The sequence below is a fragment of the Notechis scutatus genome, chromosome 2, assembly GCF_049901735.1.
Source record: "Notechis scutatus isolate UNSWTSFEM ecotype Mainland chromosome 2, rNotScu1.2, whole genome shotgun sequence".
Taxonomy (NCBI): Eukaryota; Metazoa; Chordata; class Lepidosauria; order Squamata; family Elapidae; genus Notechis; species Notechis scutatus.
This window is the reverse complement of record NC_142010.1, coordinates 241,388,229-241,411,126: the sequence shown is the minus strand read 5'-3', so window position 1 is coordinate 241,411,126 and position 22,898 is coordinate 241,388,229. Positions and strand designations below refer to the sequence as shown.

The window sequence follows — 22,898 nt, the reverse complement described above, 5'->3', positions numbered from 1 at the left end:
CTTAAAGTTAACTGACCGTTCAGAATTTGCCCTGTTTTCCCGACAGCAAACACAGGTTTCAGTTGGGGATATTAAATTAAAAAGCGCTGGTTTAAATTTGACAAAGCTGTGGGTTTTGTTTTTATACATATGTTAAAGTGCCTCGGTGTCTGTTTTTAGTAACCTCTGTTCAGATAAACGCATTTTTTATCAAAACATTTTACCAAGGGTTGATGAAGAAATGCCCTTATAATCAGTAAGGGGGTGCTCTGAGACGTACATTCTGCATTGCTCATAAAAGAAGCCTGATCCTAAACAGGGATCTCTCTCAGAAACAGATCACCTTGACCTCCCTGAGTCACTTTCAATAAGCATGTTTAGTCTTACAGTCTTAATATACTTAATTTTAAACTACTTGTACAACCAGATCTAGTTCTTAGGCAGCCAATAATCAGTGGTTCTGTATATGCTTATAACTTGTGGATTTGCTACATTTGGGGTTGGGGTAGTCATTGAAATAAATTAAAATTAATTGCTGAGAAAATATTTAAACATACTGGATAAATCATTTTACTTAAATAGTTTATCTCCGCATGGACAGTACAGATTTAGTTGAAATAAATCCAACAAAAATAAAGCCAGTGCAAATTGTAATTTCAATATGTTTAAACATTGAATAGCCATTATTACTCTTGTTAATATTTCAGCTAAGTTTGTGTGTGTGTGTACACGCGTGCATGCATTCAAGTCATTCTTGACTCCTAGTGATTGCATGGATAAGCCATGCAGTTTTCTTGGGGAGATTTTTGAAAGTTATTTGCCATTACCTTTATTCTAGAACAGAGGGACAGTGGCCCAAGGTCACCAGCTGGCTTTGTGTCTCAGGCAGAACTAGAATTCAGTCACCTGGTAAGTAGCACAGTGCTGCTACACCATACTCCAAATAGTAAATGCCTCAACTAAATTCTTAAAATCTAAATCACATTATTACATTTAACACAGAGTGCAGTAACTAATATTAATTCCTTTCATAAGAAGTGAAATTTTCTTTCCCTTCTTGAAATAAGTAGATAGTGCAGCTGCTTTAAGGCCCTCACATATTTCTCTCTTATCTATGATCTTTCAACCCAGGGTTTAAATAGTTCCTACTTCATCACATTTCTGAATTATGAACGCTATTTGCAGTATCTATTTGCATCATTCTAATTCAAAATGCTTATGAAACAAAATAAAAATCTATGTAACTAATTCTGGTCTAAGCAATTAGCTATGTATATGTTATAGCTTGGAATAGGGATAAAAATATTCATCCATCCATCCAGGGATTCGATGATTACTAATGCAGTGTAACATCTCCATTTGGAAAAGGTTGCAGCTGCATAGAATGACTTTCCTTGCTGAATATGAGAATTAAGTTAGCCATGACAGTTAATCCAAAGTTAAATAGTCTTAAATTATTCAGTTCCCCAAATATTTAACTATGATAATACCCTGGCTTCCATGAAATAAAGAGTAAGGTAGCTTTCTTGACGGTGTCTTAATTTTACTATGTTATTTTAGCCTTCCATTTATTTTGCCTAGCAATTTAAAATTGGAGATCCAGATTAGTTTTTTGTGTACTTTAATGTTACTTATTAATGTGTACTTTCATTCAGTAAATGCTGCTAGAATTTCATAGTATTAATTGTTCACTGTTCTTAAAGAGTATGGAAAAGCAGCTTTTGTAAAAGTAAAGTTGTGGTTTTGAGTGTTTCAAAATACTGATTATGTCCAACAGTAATAATGGAATCTTAAAAAATGGAATTTTAATGATAAAATAATTTTCTGAAACTTAGGCTGCAATCCAAACACTGGGACCAAGTTTCATTAAGCTCAGTGAAGCATAGTCTGAGTATAAGGATAAAGCTGCACTTACATAATTAAGCAGCCTTTTTGGTGTAACTATGATTTTTCCTATCTTATCTATGAGGAAACAGTCTTAATGCTACTATAATAAGCTTTTTATAGGTGAGGATTATAACTTGAATTCCTGCTAAGCCCTTATGCAATTTGTCTTTCAAAAATAGTAAACTTTATATTTTCATTACCAAGGATTTCTGTTGCTCCTGTATTTGTTTACATTGGAGTGATGGAGGAAGAAATTGTGCCAGAATGATAATTGAAAATACATAGCTAGACAATTTTGTGTTATTGGACCTAACTAAAAATTAGGTTTTTGTATATGTAGAAAGGTTTGAAAAAAATACAATGGAATAACAATTCCAATATAGTAGTATGCTATATATACTGTGTTTGTGCATGCATATGTGTGTCTTTCTCTGTGTGGGGGATCTTATTAGTACAATAATTGTTATAGTTTAACTTGTAGACTCAGTTCCAACCAAATAGCAAAAGCCACACTAATTAAACTTTGAAGCATCAGTGGAGGTGGAAGAATATAGAAGAGGCAAATAGGAAAGAAGAGTCGTCTGTGATCTGTTAGGTCTCAGACATTTCAGGATTGGCTTTAAAAACATGTTTTAAAAAAATCTGATATTTAACTTTATGCTGCTTGACTTTATAACATCAAAGCATAAAACATTTAAATTGCAATATAAAAATGCACTATAAACAACAAATCAAATAAATGGTCAGTGACCATATATTTAAACAACAAACATGGATTTTTCAAATGCCAGTGTGAATGAAAAAGTTAGCAGTGTGCATCTCAGCTACCCCAGTGTCATTTTATATCTTATTTCTGGTAAGGTACAAAATGGACAGCGCTTACCATGCAAACAGCAGCAAACATCCCCTCACTGATCCCAGTGTGACAGAGGAAGAGGTCGATTATCTGGACTTATAGAATGAATTCTTCATTTCAATAACCTTAGGCATCAAAGATGGCTGGGTTAAATAAGTATCTGATCAATATTTGCCTGATGATTGATATTATGAGTATAGCTGCAGATACAATGAAATCAGCTCTTCTAATTTGTTAGATACTGAAAAGGCCTTTGATAGGGTGCAGACTGAACATTAAAATGCATTTTAAGAAGGTATGGTTTCTATTGTATTTTTGTTCATGGCATTGCAATTTAGTTTTTTCATCCTGTAGCTTGCCTGATCACCAATCAATTTGTCAGGCCTTTAAATTATATTGTGACCCTTTAAATTATAAATAATGTACCCTACCTCTTTTGATTTTCAGTTTGGTTTTTGAACCGTTGGTAGATTCCATTACACAATCTCAGAGCATTAAAGGCAAGGCACTTAAAATTGAATATATATTATTTTTATACAGTATATTAATAATATGGCTATTCTTGAAAATTATATAAATTATTACAATGTTTGTTGATATTACAAAGCAACAGTGTTTATAGTATGGGCATTCTATTACAGGAATACATTTGCTATCTTTGGGATCTATTACTTTTGTAGATTATTTTTAATTAGATTTTACAGTTTGAACAGATTCTATACAATACTTGAGTTTACATTTCTTCCAAAATTTATCACAGTATGTTGAATTTAATGTTGAATTAAATGTCTGAATCTATAGCTATAACTTCAATGGATATAACTTGATAGTCAAATTTCTTATAAAATCTTTTGAGATAAGTTTAATTATATTAAAAAGGAATATTACATTGAAATTAATATATACATATTTTAAGAGGAATCCCAATGTTAATCCCATCAAAACTGCCATAATGTGAATGAAGTGATTTTATGCAGAAAAATGTAAGGTGTAATGGAGTTTCAAGTAGGAACATAAGAACATTCAATGAACTTTGTTGGTTTAGGCCAACAATCGATATATGGCATCATTTGGTGTTGCATAACAGGTAACTAGATGCATTCAGGAAGCTCAGAAGGGCAATATTTCTCTTTTATTGTTGTTTTCTAGTATCTGTTATTATAGGTAATGCTGCATGTGGTTCAAGAGGTATTAAGCAGTCATTAAAAATTAACAATGTTAATTATTTAGTCTTTTGTTAATCTATACATTCCTTTTTAATATGGTCTATATTAGTGGCACGTACCACATCTGATAGCTTGATTTGGGATTAGGATAGTGTGTGAAAACGAAACTGAGTTAACTATATCTTTTCCTAATGTTTGACAAAAGATGTGTGTGTGTATGTGACTCTATTAATGTGTGCATTTTATTGGGCCACTAAAGCTAGCATATTATTAGAAACATAAAGATCCAAGAAATACCAAATGCCATCTTGTATGTCTTTTAACTGTATAGCTTCATCAGGTCTCTTGCCTGTGTATTAATAAGAATATTGATGACTCTGTTCACATGTAAACAATATTTTTATCATAAAGAAATATGATTGTATCCAGTAATTACAGTTTTAAGAATTTGAGCAGTCTCTGCATATTTAATTAGAAATCCAGTTTGTGCTTGCAGCATTAGGTTTCCAGTATTAATGAAATGTCATGTATTCTTGCCTAATGTTCTGTTAATATGAAAATAGTTTACATGATTTGCATTACCACAATCTGTTAAGATTTAATCCATTGAATCAAGAAATAATATTATTTTGGTTGCATTTATTCTTCTTTAAAACAATGCCTTCTTTAAAACAATGTTTTGTTATCAGCAGATAGAGTCCTTTATAAGTTTCTAAATTGTAATATCAAAATCAATTTAAAAATCAGAATCAATTCCAAGATTCTCCTTTTTTCCTTTTTGAAAATTTAAATGATGTTTGTATTTGTATCTCTTATGGTAGATTTCTCACATAGACTGATTTTTAAGAATACAATGATTTTATTATCAATCCATTCTAACACTCTAGGCTGGTGATGGCAAACCATGACACAGGTGGCACGAGAGCCCTCTCTGCAGCACGCAAGCTGTCGCTCCAGCTCAGCTTCACCACACAACCGCATGCGCCTCCCACCAGCTAGCTGATTTTCAGGTCTCTGCTGCTCATGTGCGGAGGTGGTGCTAATGTGGATGTGTGCATGCACGGGGGCTGGGGGAACGTAGGTGGGTTGTGAGTACATGCGCGGGGGAATGGGGAGCACGGGTGTGTGGTGCAGCCCTCCCCCGCATTCCCTGTTTTGGGCCTAGTAGGCCTCCCTGCAGCCTCCTGTGAGCAAAATCCATTTTTGCTCCCAGGAGGCTGCAGGGAGGCCTACTAGGCCCAAAATGGGGTGTGGGGAGGGTCATGTGCGCATGTTTTAGGGGGCAGGGGGAGCGCAGGGGGTCATGTGCATATGCTCAGGGGAGTGGGGGGATCATGCTCAGGGGGATGGGGTGAGCGGGAGGGAGTCTCACACACATTGCATTATGGGTGCAGGCACATGCGTGCACTTTCACACATGATGACAAAAAGGTTAGCCATCACTGCTCTAGGCTGTTCATCAGGAATGACTTATGTATATATCACAGAATCAGACATAGTTTTAATGTTGGTCTTGCTTTATGTGTTTTAGCATTTAAAAGCATGAGCTGTTCAAGGTAACTTTCTGTCAACTTAGGAGTAAAGGAATACATTTAAAGGGGATATTACTGGTTAGGGAGTGGCTAGGAGGCATTAGGAGAGAGTGTTAAGTTGGATACGAACAGCTTTTGCTATCAATATGTACAGTTTTGTTTCAAATCACAACACTGGAGATATATTTGGAATGAATGCATTAAGGTGATCTCTGAGCAGTTTATTGCTTTAAAAATAAATTATATTCGTTATTTTGATATTACTTCTTTTCCTCATAACAAAACTTTCACCATATATAATGAAGAGAAGAAGTAGGCATATTCTTACTTCATGTCTTAAACAATAATGAGCTTTTAGATTGAGTGGTTGTGGTCTGGTTTTCTGGTATCCTGACATGTCAGCAGCTGTGGCTGCCATCTTTAGAGACATGGTCAGCTGTTTTGTATACTTTTGGCATCGCATGACAACTGAAGATGGAGTGACTGGACTTTTTGTATTTGTACCTGCTTGAATGACATTAGCCATAAAAGCTCAGACCAGTATATTATATGCCTTAGTTTTTCCTGAGTAATAAAAATGTATGTATTGGCCCTCACAAGATCTATGTGGAATAAAACCATGTCCATCCATTGTATAAGTTGGTGATAGAGAAATGCACAACTAGTGCGTGCATAATTGAGACTTTAGTTGGACAACAACTGCGATCTTATTGAAGAGAATTTCCCCCCAGTCCTGCTGTAATTCTGAAGCCAGGGAGAAGTAATTGCTGCATTCATTCACGAGACCTTGGCACTGATCTGTAACATTTATCTGTAATTGGATATGAGTCCTCTGTGTAAACGCCACCTTGTTGACTAATATCAGCCTTCCAGGTGCTCCTGGTCTTTATTTTGGGATTGATGCTTGAAGATTTGGGTTTAGAGGACCATGAGTCTTCATATTCTGGGAGAGGAATCTGAGTAGACTTGGGATTTCATGATTTCGATGTTGGACAATGAGCTTGCCTCAGGTAATCTCAACTTAGATTCAAAAAGATGGGTATCTCCTAAACTAAAATATTTAATTGGAGATGATAAGATGTGATCTGAAATTTACACCTATTCTTTGCTATGATCAGTTCACTTTATGGTCGTACTGTAGATTATTGTACAAGACAAAATACCCATTACAATGATCAAAATTGCTTTTGTGAGGACATTTCCAATCCTGAATGGTTGTTTGTTTCTCAGGAAGGTTATAAGAGTTGAAACAAGCAAAAAGATGCCCAGAACAATATTAATGTAAGACCAAAAGCCATGATCACAAACAGGATAGCTATTAATTTTACAGAATCTCATTAGTCTTATTAAAGGAAAGGGGATTAGATTGCCGAATCTTGAAAACTGGACATTTGTACTTTAGCACCTCATTTATTGATATGTTTAAGTAAGGAATTTGATTGTTCTGGTCCTCTTCCTGCCTCTTGACAAAGACGAGAGGTTGTCATTTGTTTTATTGATAAGGAATGTATAATTTTACCAATTTACAAATTCCTATACTCAGGATTCCATTATCGATTTCATCAAGCACTGGTATGCACCTGGTGATGAGAGCAGTGAAGCAAATGTCCTTTTTTGTTCTTATTGAATCTACAGGTAATAGCTCTGTTTAGTGTGATCTGAAGACCTTCCCTCTATACTAACCCTTCCCTTTGGCCGAAAGGCACTTGGAAGATAGTGGGAAAACAGCTCCCAGTCAGAGTTCAAATATGGTGCAGTGGTAATCAAATCAAATCTTTATTACTAGCATAGATCAGCATAGTTGCAATGATATGTTCAGAGCCTGAGAGAGATTTTCACTTTGGACATCTGGACATTCCCCCTTTACCAGTCAAATGAACAGCCTTTTTATCAGTTCATGCAGAGGATGTGGTCAAGAGACTAAGTTCTCATTTTAATAGGCTGCAGACAACATTTTAAGCATAAAACGGCTTTTGAAAGTGAAAACAATTTAGTTCTTGAAATTTCTATAATCACTTTCCTTTTCAACAAATCTTATTAAAGAAGCATCTGTGACAATTTTGCTATTGGGTGTTAACTTGACATCTTGTCACATATGAATGCATTTGTTCCTCTGGTGGATGATCTTTGTTGGGATCTAGATGGAAAGAATATGCTTATCATGGCAGGCTTCAGTTCCATGGACTATAGTATCTGTCTGGATTGCCTGGATAGGTTGGGATTTGGGAATATTGTCCTGGGTAGTTCTGTTGCTACCTGAGCAGGTGATTCCAGTGAATAGTTATGGGATAAGAGCAATCAAATCTTTATAGTTTATTTTTCTGCAGCATGCTGAAAAATAAACTATAAAGCGACTCTGGGCATGTGGAGGGGCCCAGGAATTTCCCCCCAGTCGTTTAACTAAAAACATTCATCAATGATATGCAGTTACACATTGCCACTGGAGGCTGGGCTAAAGATACTGTGAAAGTCTTGTATCAGTATCTGGAGTGTAAGATTGTGGATGGGGAAAAACAAGCTGGAAGTGTTGCATATCTGTAAACATCTTGGCAATCGAAATGTCAGTTTTGGTAGTTACTATAATAAGGAGCACACATTCCATAAAGAAACAAGTCTGCAGAGTTGCTTGGCAGTAATTTCTAGCTTGACTTTAAGCAGCCTCCAAACAAAAGAAGACCCAATATCATAGCTGTCCCTCCTTCCATTGATAATAATGGGTTACTAACCTACTTATTGAAGCCTTTGGAAGTCTAAAAAATAATTTTTAAAAAGTGGGAGTTCCTCTCTTCTGCTGTGAGGTTCTTAATCTGTTGTAAGAAGACTATTTTTAACACTACTCTTACATTGCTTAAAAAGCTTACTATATTAATGAGTTGTCTAATTATTTTGGGAATCTTGGTGGTTTCAAAAATTGTGGTTGACAGTTACTGTATAGCATGGGTGTCGAACTCACTCTGTCATGTTGCCTTCATGTGACGCATTGCAATGTTTTTCCCTTCACGGAGCTGGGGTAGGTGTGGCCTGTGCATGATGCATCTAGCCTGTAGACCGCCAGTTTTGACACCCCTGCAAAGGTTCATACAGTAGTTTCCCAAACAATCAGTGGTATGTACGTATCTGAAAATAATCATTTGCAGAAGGCTCAGTGATATAAATGACCATGTTATAAATAAGCCCATGGCTTTGCTCATTTTTCTGGCTGATTTGAATTTACAAGTCATTTCCATTCATTTAAAATTTAATTGGTCACTTGATAATTGTATTAATTTTAAATGTTAAACAGATCAACATCAGGCTGTTCGATATACTTTCTATGAGCCCAGAAAAGCTTTGCAATGTTAGAGATACCTTGAGCAGGTACAAGGAGACCATTTTGACAACATTTGCTTTAGATGCTTGTGAATACAGTGATCCATTGACATCAGAAATGTGAGATTGAATTTCTGAATACTTTTCACAATAAGAAAGATTGTTTGTTTGTTTGTATCCCATCTTTATTATCTTCCTCCTCCTATTTTTCCCACAACAACCATCTGAGGTAGGTTGGGCTGAGAGTGTGTGACTGGCCCAAAGTCATCCAGCTGGCTTTCATGGCTAAGATGGGCCCTTATGTAATGTATATATACAAACTTGAAGAATTATCACTTCAGAAATGGTGTTTAATCTTTCACTCAACTTTTTTAAAAAATCGTTGTTTGAAGCTGCCAATAATATAAGAAGAGGCTAAAATTTGTGATCAAATAAGCCTCATGTTCTTTGTTGATTGTTATAACTTTACCTCAGAAATCCCTGTTGTACTTAAAGAACATGGATGCTAAGACACGTTGGGACTCACTAAAAATGGGCAGGCAATTCAATTTTGATTGAGGGACTATATGGTAGAGGTTAGATGTGCATCTCTCTCCAATGCTTTTGTATACTGTAAGAAGGCATGTAAGTGACACTTCATGCATGTACAACTCTTAACGGCAAGAAGAAAAGTAGTCATGAGTGCTAGTCATTGCACAATATAACTCTCTAGCTGTAAGAACTTGTCTTCTAGAAACAGTTGGTACTTGCCATAAGCCATATTTTAGAGATTAGTGGAATTTTTCCACTAATAGTAGCTACTTCCATTCAGACTCTTGTTGCCTCTGCTCTTTGTTCTCTTTTATGGATACAGATAGGTAGAGTATGTTCTTGGAAGAAGGATTAATTTTATAAAATGTTTCTCCTCCTTACTCACTTGTTGTTCAGTAAACAAGATTAACAAGATTGCAAAGCGAGTGAATGCACATAAGGTTTTTTTTTTTTTTTTTGAGAAATAGCTACACTAACTTTGGTTTCACATTTTTGTTCAGCACACAAATGTGTTTTGCAGTACTGGATTAATAAGAACCAGATGTCATATATTTATGTGTGAACTATCTTCGTGAATATACAGTAGTATTTGCACATATTAGGAAGATTTTTGGTATAGCATTAGCAAATATAATGGACTCTGACAACCTAAAGCAATAATAGAAGGATGTACATTGATTTCTGAAATAGCAATAGCACTTAGACTTATATACTGCTTTACAGTGCTTTACAGCCATCTCTAAATGGTTTACAGGGTCAGCATATTGCTCCCAACAATTTGGGTCCTCATTTTACCAACCTCAGAAGGATGGAAGGCTGAGTCAACCTTGAGCCTGGTGAGATTAGATCTGCCAAACTGCAGTCAGGCAGCAGAAGTAGCCTGCAGTACTACCCTCTAACCACTGCACCACCATGGCTCAAATACCAATTCTTCAAAGATTTTTCAAATTTGTGTGATAGTATTGGTTGGAATCTGATGTACAGAAGCAATATATAATTATTTACATATCAGCACTACAGTTACAACAAGGGGAATCTTTCCATCCCCACTGATACAGGGCAGAAGCACTTCTTCCACCCATATCTGTTCAATTTGTCCAGATAGAGTGAGTCAAGTCAAAACCAGGTTCCTTGATAGAGAAATCCCTAATGGTCAGGATGCAAGAAGTTATCTTGGACCATTCCTCTCTCTAGGCATTGTTGGGGTTAAACTGGGTAGAAGTATTATGACAAGGTATAACCTTGATTAGTTTGAGGAGAAGTTCTTCTCTACAGATAGTATTGTAGGCTGCTGAAACATTTTTTTATTTTCCTTCGGAATTCATTCTCCAGGTAGGAAATTAGTGCAAGGGCTTGGTCACTACAATCACATTTGGCGCAAAATCCAGCTTGTTCTACTTGGCTTACAGATTCTACTGACAGGGCTATTCTGTTTAACACAAGTCTTTCTAAAAGTTTGTAGGTGAGACAGAGACACTTTCCTGGTTTCAAAATTGCAATAATTTTGTTGCTCGTCTGCACCTCCGGTGTAAATGGGCATGAATATAAAGCATGTGGTGGAAGATCGTGCTTCAACTGTCCTAAGTTCAAATCTAATTAGCCTGGTGAATTTCTTATATCTTGTAGTCCTTGAAATAGAGACAAGATGGTTAACTACACTGATGATGTTTTCTTGATGGTATGGATGATGTCAAATTTTCGGATTAGGGACCAGGCTTTCCTGTTTGTCCTGGACCATTTCTCTTTTTTGGTTCTGTACAGGAACTTCAGCAATTTGGTTGCTTTCTCCACATTATCATCCTGTTCAAACTTGGCACACAAGTGACTTGTCTACTCCCTCCCTCTAGGGATGTAATCTTTATGGTAGACTCTATAGCCACAGATTTAATTAAGCTAACAAACCTGTAGTAGTTCTTAGGGACTGCTTTGATCCATCTGATATTAGCATCAGTGTGCTTGGCATAAGTATTCCAATTTGCTTTTTCCAACGAGAGTTGACCTAATTACTGGGATCTGGTATTCTTTAGATTATAGGCCTGCATTGACTGTATGGAAAATTGTTCAAAACCTATCTCTGGATTTGAGATGATGATTTTACTACTCCAGAGGAAACAAAACAAAGATCAGGATAATGCTGTTGCCAATGAGCAGAATGAAGTGCCACTTTCTTTAGCATTATAAATAAGAATAAGTTTGTTTACTTCCATACAGTTGAATAATCTACTCCCATTCTCATCACATTGGCTATAGCCCCAAGATGTGTTGTGGCTATTGGATTCTGTATTTAGGGTGGTGCAATGTTGTTACTATTTTATATCCAAAGATTTAGCCCTAATTGTCAGTTGGAGATCGTCCTCCATGTGTTTTTCCTGAAGTACCAGAACATCAATGGTATCATCCATAAAGATCTTAGCAAAGTATTCACTTTTGATGTCTACAATGTTAAGCTAGCAGAAAACTCCAAAAGAGCTATAGGTAGTATTTAATTTACAACAGTTTGTTTAGTGACTGTTCAAAGTTACAACTTTGTTACAAAAAGTGACTTATAACTGTTTTTCACACTTATGACCATTGCAGCATCCCCAAGATTATGTAATGAAAATTCGGATGCTTTGAAATTGGTTCATATTTATGACAGTTGGAGTGTCCCAGGGAAAAGCTTTTTTGGCCGTCTGACAAGCAAAGTCAATGAGGAATCCACATTTACGTAGTAATCGTGTTACTACCGTAACTTAACAATTGCAATGATTCACTTAACAACTGTGGCAAGAAAGTCATAAAACAGGGCAAAACTTACCAACATAAATAAATGTCTCACTTGGCAACATAAACTTTGGGCTCAATTGTGGTTGTGACTCAAGGACCACCTGTATTTGATTTTATGCATGTCTGTTTGTTATGGCCATGTGGCCCAAGATGGCAGTATGGCTGCATTTGGTTGTTTCGTCTATTTAGCACTGCCCAGGGAGCATGTGTAGCTTAAGGAATGCTACGGATGCTAGCAACTATTGCTTCCCTGTTGCTCCCATATACTGTTGCCTACAGTTTATGGCTAATGTGTCATCAGAACAGTTGGTAATTAAGATTTAGTGGGTAAGAATGTGAAAAGCTTCAAGTTCCATGATAAAATGGTCTGCAAAATTCTGGAATGCTCTGTGCCTTCTCCATACCAAGTCCAAACTCCTCCAGACATGCTGTTCTAGACAAAGCACCTTAAATTATTTCTAATGGTACAGCTAGTCCTCGATTTATACTGCAGAACTTCCATCGCTAAGCAATGCAGTCATTAAGTAAATTGCACCTGATTTTATAACATTTTTTTTTTGTCACGGTCATTCAGTGACTCTGGCTTCCCCCATTGATTTTTCTTGAAGGAAGCTGGCTGGATAGGTTGCTAATGGTGATCACGTGATCACTGCAACCATTATAAATACATTCTGGTTTACAAGCACCTAAATCATGATCACATGATCATGAAAATGTTACAGTGTTCGTAATTGCAAAGACCAGTTGTAAGTCGCTTTTTCCAACACTGTCATAACTTTGAATAGTCACTATACTAATGACCGTAAATTGAAAACTACTTGTATTGACAGGAGGAGTTTTAGCATGCCCCAAAATCTTAACACCTATTTTTCTCCCCAGCTCAGTGAATTTTGCATGTGCTTAATGTTAGAGCCAGTTTGGTCTAATTATTAATCCATCAGGCTAGAAACCAAGAAACTGAGTTCTAGTCCCGCCTCAGGCATCAAAGACAGCTGCTTGACTTTGAGCCAGTTATTCTCTCTCAGCCCAACTCATCTCACAGGGTTATTGCTGTGGGCAAAATAGGAGGAGGAAGGCTTATTAGATATGTTTGCAGTCTTGAGTTATTTGTAAAAATGATAAAGATGGAATACAAATTTAAAAAAAATATTGTGCCTATTTCTGAAGTACTATTGTGCTTCTCTGCTGCCAGTTGCAAGACAAACCTGAAAGTATATTATTCAAACATCAGTGGTCACCTTGTTTGACTGGATTTAATTTATTTAAAAACACATCATATTCAATAAGAAAAACTAGAAAAAAATCTATTGTATGTAAAGCTATTATAATCCCATATATTAAGGGGGTTTTCTTTCCTCTAACCTGAATTAGAAGGAAGGTTATGCCACTTTAGTGATTACAATTCAGACATTGTTAAAGCATATTTCCATCTGTAATATATGAATCAGTCTGGCATCCTAATTCTGCCCCTATTTAAAGCCATTATGTTATGCATTGCAGTTATTCAACGAGCTGATTATAACTTGAAAAACTTAAAGCAGGAAATGAATAACTTTTGGATGTTTGAGCTGTTAACTTTGTGAAGCAAACCGATTTAGTTGTGCTTCTACATAAAAATGGGCTATATTGGATCCTTGTTTATGGTTTCTTAATGAATATTAAACATATGGATTTCTTGGATTTTTTTCCCCCTTTAAATTTTCTAGTTTGTAAAAATTCAGTAAGAAAAGAACCTCCTTCCAAATGATCATTGCATTAACTTGGAGGCCGCTCTTTATAGTCTTGCTTCTCATTAAATAACCAGGTGATGACAAAATCACAGTTTTGGAGCCTGGTTTGATTTCCAGGTTTATTAAGTTAATTACCCCTCATCCAAAGATAAGAAAGTTTATGGATCTTCAAGTACTGTGTAAATAAAAAAGGTTATTCTTTTGTAAAGGTCTTCAGTTGGGGCGGAGAACCTTTTATGGGCTGAGGGCTGTATTTAGGCTTTTAATATGCGATGCCATATTCAAATAGTTCAGGCCTAAAACAGAACAAAATGTTTGATTTAATCCAATTTACATTTACTTTATTCTTTTCAGCATCTTTCTTGCATAGGAAGCAAGCATAGTGAGCTTTTTTCCAGCTTTCTAAACAATCATGAAAGCTGGTGCCATTCTTGCCATCATTCAGAAGGTTCCTTCTCATTCTGTAAGTGGGGTAACTATGTTCCTTTTGGAGATTTAGTGGCTTTCTGCTTGCAATCCTGACATGCACACAGTGCTTTTGTGATGGTAGGTTTATGAACAAGGACATTCACCATTGCAAGAGAGGCCTTTAGTTCCTTAAGCATTACCCTGGGATTCTTTGTGACCTCCTGGAATATTACATTTCTTACTCTTGGTTGTGGGATCTTTAGTTGACCACTCCACGGGAGAGTAGCAGTGGTGTTGAATTGTTTCTCTTTGTACACAGTCAAAACTCTTTTGAAATAGTTTTGTAATTTTACCAGCCTGGTGAGTATCAACCTCTGCTTTTCAAAAGTTTTCAGAAATCTTCTTTGTTCCTACCATAACACACTTCTGCATACTTGAGTTCAAAAGATAGTGAACATCCAAAATTCTATTCTTTAAGTAAGGTAAGACCTCCCACACTCATCCCTAATTTTCATCCTATTAATTGAAACATCTGAATCTAATTTTCCTTTAAAATGATCTGATAAACCTAGAATTTCACATATTTTTCCCACAAACAAGTAGTCATGTGACCATGGTTGGTTGTATGACATTTTACGATAACCAGAAGTGTACAGGCCATAAAGCACCCTTTCTGAGAACCTTGTAACTAACTCCATTGTTAAATGAGCAGTCGTAAATTGATGGCTACCTATGTAGGTTTTAAATGGCATTGGCAATGTGTCTTGAATGCAGCCTTTTCCAGTGTAGCTTTAGGTTGTGCCAAACTGCAAATTAGGATGAGTAGTTCTTATATTATTTTCTCTGTGGGTATATTTATGTTTGCGAGAGCCAGCTATTTGTGAGCTTCTGTTTGGTCAGGGAGGCGTTGTTCAGGGAGTAGAACTTAAATATTGTGCCTGACTCTACTACATTTGCAACATACCTTTAATAAATAATGGTAGGAAAAATCAGTGAGTTCAGATATTGGCAATTTGTTTTTAGGTTGCTACATGAAATATTTAGCAAACTGTTAAAAAAGAACTCATGCTTTATTCAGGTGAGCACATTCCTAAATGAAAGCTCTCTTTTACAAACTTTGCTCTAAATTGTTAAACATTTCTAGAGGAGTAACCATATCGTTGACAGCAAAATCAGCCAGGAATCTTGTGGCATCTTAAAAACCTTCATACCTCCTCTCAGAATTGGCCTAGAACATTATGAAAAAAATAAATTCTAGTTTGAAATGAAGACTTGGGCAAGTGGTTACATTCTAACTAATGGTCAATTAGTTAGCTAAGTTAGTGCTTCATAGCAAAATTGAAAAAGGGTAAGTAAGGGTGAAGTCAGTATAAGTAAGGTGAAAAGAGCTAGAAGTTATTGCCAAGCAAACAGAACATTTTTAATGTTTTTGTTTGAAAGAAACCACAAGTCATGAATGTTGCCTCAGGAAAGTCAGAACTGCTACTATAAAAATAGTGAAAACAACCATTTTGCCCTCTTTTGGAGAAAGGAAAGAAAATCACATGACTTGCAGTTCATTTCAAGCAAAGGTACTTAAAACTGCTTTACTTTAGCTACCAATGGCATGAAAATGAAGTAATTTTGGCCTATATAAGTAATGTGTTGTGTTGCATTTTATGTGAAGTTTTATGGAAGAATGATTTTACATGCATTTCATCCTGTGTGTATATATGGTCATCTGTGTGTGGAAAACATGCATGGCAGCTCAGAACGTTGCTTACTTCTGAACTACATTCATTTTAGTATAAATATAATATATTAAATGCTTATGTCTGAATAAATTGGTTTATCTTTAAGATGTTGCAAAACTTGTTTTAAACATATTAGTTGTATACTTCTTGGATAAATTAATATTTCTAATATTATATTTTAATAGGAGTTTAATATAACATTATAAACTGTCTCCACTTTCATATCTGCTCTTTTCCATTTTTATAAAATATCTTTGCACTGCAATTTTATAATTGATTTTTGGAAAGATACATAGAATGTTTATTTCAAAATTTAAGAATACATCTATTGTGGTAACAGTATACAATACTAAATATTTAAACACTTAAATATTTAAGTAAGTTGTTGGTAGCTTTTCTGTTATCTAGGTTACTGTACATGCTGTATTTGATTGCATTAGATTTGATAAGATCCCATATGCAAGTATGTTCTTGGATTACAAAATTCTATGCAAAAAATATATATATAGTAGATTGTAGATGGTAACATTTTATAGTGAAGATGTTGTAAATACAATTAATGGTTGGCTGGTTTTCTGAGTTATTGCTGCTTTTTTATTTATATATGGCCTGTTCCAGTTGTATAATCATTCTTAGCTAACTGGGGATATTGGTGATGGATATTTTTTCATGGAAATTAGAATGTTGTCTGTTAGCAATCTAGCCATCTACCCATCCATATATATACTTTGATAGATATGTTGATCACTTCATATGCAAAAGTGATTGCATTTCTTCCTAATTCTAATTTTTTGGGAATAGTATTTAATAAGACACAATTGAAAACAATATTTTAGATTCAAGCGGGAGGTTAAATGTTAAAAATATTCCTAATCTTTTAGAATTGGCATGGTATGGCTATTACAGGAACATAATATTTTATTTATTGAAGGCTGCCTTTCAGGGAGATATTTATATCTTAGGTAGAGCTTGAATCAGGATATGGCTTAAATCTGGCAGGAATTAACTTTAAATATTGCTTCTTCAGATTTCATTTACCACTTGTTTTAGCTGCTGCTTCATTAGATACTTTCTTTTGTTTATTTTTTAGTACCTTTAACAAAATCAAAGGCTGTGGCTTAGATTTATCCTGAACAGTAACTTCCTGGAAAATTAAACTTAACTCAATTTTTAATTGATCTTTCATTTTTGTAATTACAATCTATGCAAATAATTATATCAGTTAAATTAGAGAAGTAAGTACGGTCTTTGAACAATTGTTGACAAATATGACAATAAGAAACCACTGCTTTTATAGTCATTGTTAATTTAAATAGTCTATGCCAGGGTTGTCAAACTCACAGCCCTTAGGCCGGATGTGTCATGTGCTGGCTATGCCCATGTCTGGTTTAGCGAAGGGGGAAAAGTCATGATACGTCACGTGACGATGCCATGACGATGCGAGTTTGACACCCCTGATCTATGCAAATAATTTTTGTAGGCAATGATTGTTATGTTTTCTAACAAGCTAACAAAGTAGCCAAAATCTCATGCATAATAACTAAAGAAAAAAGGACTCAAATTTCTAGGTTGGCAGGTTTCTGAAAATCATTAGTTTCTGAGTTATCTACAATAAGAATCACCATCTGTTGCATGGTCTTTCTCCAGATGGTGAGTTTAGAAACAAAAGAGTAATACGGTAGATATCAATGGTGGAATTTTTATTTGATTTTAATGGAATGCTTCCCTGTTTGCTTTATATAAAAAAAGTCTTGCCAGCTTTATTCAGGTTTTACTGATTAAAATCCATTTAGGTTGACATAAAGTAAGTTCACAATTAACCCCAATGTCAGCACCTCTCTAATGTGCAAAGCATAGTGACTTTTAAAACAAGACCATGTCAAGCCAGATATTGACTTCAGATTTGACAGTTCATTATAGGATTGGTTGAGCTTTGAAATGAAAGTAGATTCAGGCAACTAGATGCATCTAGGAAGCTTACAGGAGAATATCCTCTTTTCAACTATCTTAAGTACCACCACATCTGGTATCAGCAAATTATAGAATTTGTGGACTATAGGAGGAACCTCAATGATATATCTAGAGGGTAATAATGAAGAATGTTTGCCTTTTTTTCCAGTATGGGAGGTGTGTAAAGTTGGGAATGGTGTTGTTTTGTTTTGCAGAGGCCTTGAAAACAAATTACTATCCTTTTTGTTTGTTTGTTTTTGTTTTTCACTTAGAATCTTTACAACTGAGTTCCAGCTGTGTGACCTCATGCCTTTAACTGAGAGCTAAAGGGAGGACGGGATGCATGCAGGTTGCTTATCCCATCTTATCTTTCAGTTCCTGGGCTTTCTAAAAGGGTATAGGTAGGACAACTTGCCACAACCAACTCACCACTGCCAACCTGCCATGGCCAACTTACCTTGCCTAACTCACTATGTGATAACTCACGATGGCCAACTTGCCACAGGACAACACACTGCAGGACAGTTCAGTACTGTATTAATTGCTTCATTCAGTTACTCGTATTATTGGTGACCATGTTTTTGTCAAAATTATTATAATTTTTTTAAAAAGTTAGGTATTTCTCACTCTCTGGGGGAAATACTGATTTTAGAAAATGTAGAAAATATTTTTTATTAGAAGTGCAACACAATCCTGCTTAATATTTTTAAAGAATTGTTGGATTATTATATCTGTTTCTGATAATTTATTTTAAATTAGTAAAGCCTGTAATTTCTATCTTGTATTACCTTTCTGTTTTGTACTATCTACATTTTTTGAAGTTTAAATTGGAAAGTAAGAGAAACCAAGGAGTCACTAACACTGAGAACCATGGAAAAGTATTCAGACATGAGCTCCACATCTGGTAATGAAAACAGATTCTCAAGATGAGCATATACAAAACAATACCTCGTAACTGCATTCCGTGATTCTGTTTGTATTTTCCTGAATATCTTTCCTGAAATGTATCTCTCCTTTTTTGGAATAGTGAACTTCCTATAAAGAACAGAAAAGATAGTCAACGTATCCACTATAATTATCTATAGTGACTAATAGGCGGCTTTCAAGGTGAAAGTGGCATACTTTATGAGCCTTCAAAGTGTTTTTTTTTTTTTTTGAACAGAGGGCAAAAGACACAGCTGTGCAATAAATGCTACGTCTTGTGGAATTTCTAAGCAATTTATTAATCAGGAAGATATGTTTATTCCTATAAAATGCATCAATTTATTTTTAGTTTATTGGTTTAACTTTGCTGGCATATATTATTCAACTATAAAGACTCTGGGAGGTGTGTGTGTAAAAGACAGAAGAGAGAAAGTGAGATGGCTTGTATTTGTGTTTAAAGAAACAATATAGATAAATTTAGTTTCTAATGTGTTCTAGAGAACATATAGTTTTAGTAGTAGTATTCTTGGATTAAGGCAGACTGTTCAGGTCCTATTCAACCATGAAACTCACTGGATAATCTTAGATTGCAACCATGCTCAGTTTCCATGGTGTTAGTGAACACAATAATTGGATAATCCGTATTTTGTCCTTACTCAGAAAGAATATATTACAGGTGTGATAATGTTATACTAAATATAGATAAAAATAACTGGTTTGTTCGGTATTGAATATAGTTTAAGTACTCTATTTATTCTCATCCTTGTTTTATTTCCATTATTTAGCATTCTTACCAAATTCAATACCAGCCTTCAACTCCATATTCATTCAAAACATTCTATGATAACTTTATTTCGTTTATCTTATCTTTTTTCTAATTGAAGAAAACAATATTTCTTTCTCATGTGTATGCATTTTGCAGTGATTTGCTGAAGAGAAAATAAATGACCTGCATTCCCCTGTTTGGCATAAAATCAAAATGCACCACCCTCATGTTGCTTATTGTCATTTCTTGTACAACAAGAATTCTGCCCTGTACCTTCCCTGGACACTGAACAAACACATCCCCCTGTAAATTTTGCATCTACTTCTAACTTGTTTCTTAAAATAAGAGAATATCATACTTCCAGACATATGTGCAGTGTTCCCACACATGCTAAACAAATCGCACAACCTATCATGTCTATGGTATTTTTTAATGTTTCTTCACTTACACAATCTTTGCTGTTTCAGTGTTCTGACAAGTTTTATGACTTCCTTTTTCAACATCTTTTTTTCTTCAACACTTAGCATTTATAGCAATTTCTTATTTTCATTTTCCTCAGTTTTTCTATTATCTACCTCTATGATTATGAGTTTTGAGAGGAATACTATTTGTGTGTGAACTTTTCTTTCTGTTAATTAGTTTGTTGTAGTAGAACTAGTAACCTAATTGGGCTGATTCTCCAGTTAATACAGTAACAGCATCATAAATAAGTATTGAGATATTTTGTTAAAGTGGAAATCAATTAGTGGTAGAATTCCAAGTGTCTCCCCTTACATTTATCTGGAGTTGCACAATCTGGATTGGTTACATATATTGCAAAATTATGTCTCAAACATCTAAGTCTTTGTAGGCCAGGCATGCCAAACTTTCACTGTTTCCAGCAGTCCCGCAGGCCAGATCTAAGCCCCCTCCCCCCCAGGCCGGATCTGGCCTGCGGGACTGCTGGAAACAGTGAAAGACCATTCTGCAATACCTCTCTGCTTGTGAAAATGGAGCTCGGGAGCCACATGCACCCCCCTGGGCTCTGTTTTCACTGGCAGAATACTGCAGGAGACCATCCCAGCCAAAAACGAAGCCGGGGGGGGGGTGCCCTGGTCACCACAGGTACCTCAGACATGAGTGACATCGAGCTGGCCATGCCCACCTGGCCATGCCATGCCCTCCCACCCCCGAGGTTCTCAATGAAATGCAGCCCTTAATGAAATTGAGTTTGACACCCCTGTTGTAGACAGTCCAGAAGGATATCATATTCAATGATATAAAATATCACTCAGGATTTAATAGGATTAGAAAAATCACATTTCTTCCATCTGGTAGAAGTTAACAACAAGAACAAATGCAGTTTCCATCTCACACAAATCACAGGATCTCAGGCCTAACAAAAGGGATCAAAGTAATTTGCTTCTTTTGTAATCTACCATCATCTCCAAAACCTTTTCTAGAAGGATATGTTCCAAGATCCAATAGAAATTGTCCAGCATTGATAAATCCTTTCAGATGGGGCTGCACTTCCATCTCCTTCAAGTCAGACATACAATTTCCCCAGAACATTAATCACCTTCTGAATTCAACTTCTCAACCCACCTCTAGTTATCCAAAAAAGCCTGGTAGAACAAGAATACAGCCTGGAACATGTGGAACAATTTATATTGCTAGGAACCTGCTCTACGAGATTGAAAGAATCTCAGATAATCTGGGATTCAAAATGTTGCCTGGAAAAATCCTGCTGTGTCAAATTTAAATATTTAAGGATATGAACCAACTATGTTATTTTTCAGGTGATACTTCAATGAAGCTTGAATTGCACATTGCAGTGGTTTCATTGTGTTCGTGGTTTCAGTAAGCATCCTGAATACAAATGAGTCCTGGGGCAAAGAGTGGGAATTTTTTTGTTACATCACAGTGCCAACAAAGTGAAGCTTTAATTTAGGAACTGAAACCAGCTTCAGTTTCATATCTGAAGCTGTATTAACTGAGCTATTTGCACTACTCTCATTGCAAAACACAACACAAAATCAATATAGATGTTATGCTTGTTTAACAATTACCTCATTAAGAGATCACATGCATTTAGGACTGTGAAGAAAAAGTAACTTTACTAGCAATCTTTGCATTTACAACCTTCACAAGTCCGTAAAGCAAAGAAAATCTGAAGTAAGATCACTTACTAAAGTTTCATTTACCAGCTGCTTTGCTTAATATAATAACCAAGTCACTGGTCCCAGTTGTGGTCACTAAATGAGGAGTATCTGTATATTAATTATTGCAGACTGGTTATATCTTCAGCTTTAGTTTAGATTCCTACCTGGCATAAGATTTTAATACTGCTACAAGGTTAATAATGCTGATTTTGACTAGTGTTCGACATGCATATATTTTATGGCTATCATTAGTCTATCTTGCAGCCACTGTCTATTCCAGTTTGCAATACTGAATTAAATTCATTTGCTTTCTAACTTATATTAGCAGATTATTTTTTCAAATGTTTCACAAATGATAGAAAAAAATTTCTTGCTGTCGTTTGCATGTTGTAGATGTAACATCTGTCCTTGACTGTTTCAAAATTTTAGACTTCTCCATTTATTTCTATGAGAACATCTGATTTTTGTTTCTGAGGATGTTTAAAAATAGTTTTTAACAGTGAACTGGGAAATGGCATAAATAAACAATGAGAGTTCATCTTTTCCTTAACATAAATAGTGCTCCTTCCCTCCTATGTAGCAACTGTACTCTGTTTCTTTTCTCATTTAGTTTTCTGGGATTTCCCTCCATAGTCATAAAATACTGTGTAGCCACTGAGGATGCTCAATTGCCATTGTTCTGTTTAGGGCAGGGGTGTCAATGTTGCCTTCTAACCCAGTGAATCCCTTTTGAATTTGACTCTACTGGAATCAAAAACAACCAAGATGTACATTTATGTTTGGCTGAATTACAGCGTTCTGAAGCAGTCTTATCTGAAATTGTGTGGGTCCTGTGCATGGAATAGTATGCATTTTTGCTCTGTGTGTAGTTTGCTGCAATTGAATACTGCAGTATTACTGCACAGAATACTTTTGTGATTGCCATCCTCCTGTGCATTTTACTATATTTCAAAATACCAAGTGTCCAAGATGCACAAAACTATCCAGTCTGCAAAACAAATTGGGCAAGCCTGCTAGATTTTTTCTCCTCCCTTGCTACCACTTGACTCTTTGTACTCTTTGAAAAATGTTTGCTCAGAGGCACTTTTGGAAATAGGTCGTTGAGATATTGCATTTAAGTCCTTCCCAAAGTGGTACTTTCTAAATGTCTTTAGAATTACTACCATTTTCAACCAGGATTGATTGTGTTTAATAATAAATTACTATTACTATTTATCAATT

General features: G+C 35.5%; 1 protein-coding gene across 1 annotated transcript in view; it reads left to right on the top strand.

The window, feature by feature from the left end:
* Nucleotides 1-22,898, top strand: part of MAP3K1 (mitogen-activated protein kinase kinase kinase 1) — a 62,068-nt gene that overhangs the window by 1,651 nt on the left and 37,519 nt on the right. The gene's annotated exons all lie outside the window — the stretch shown is intronic.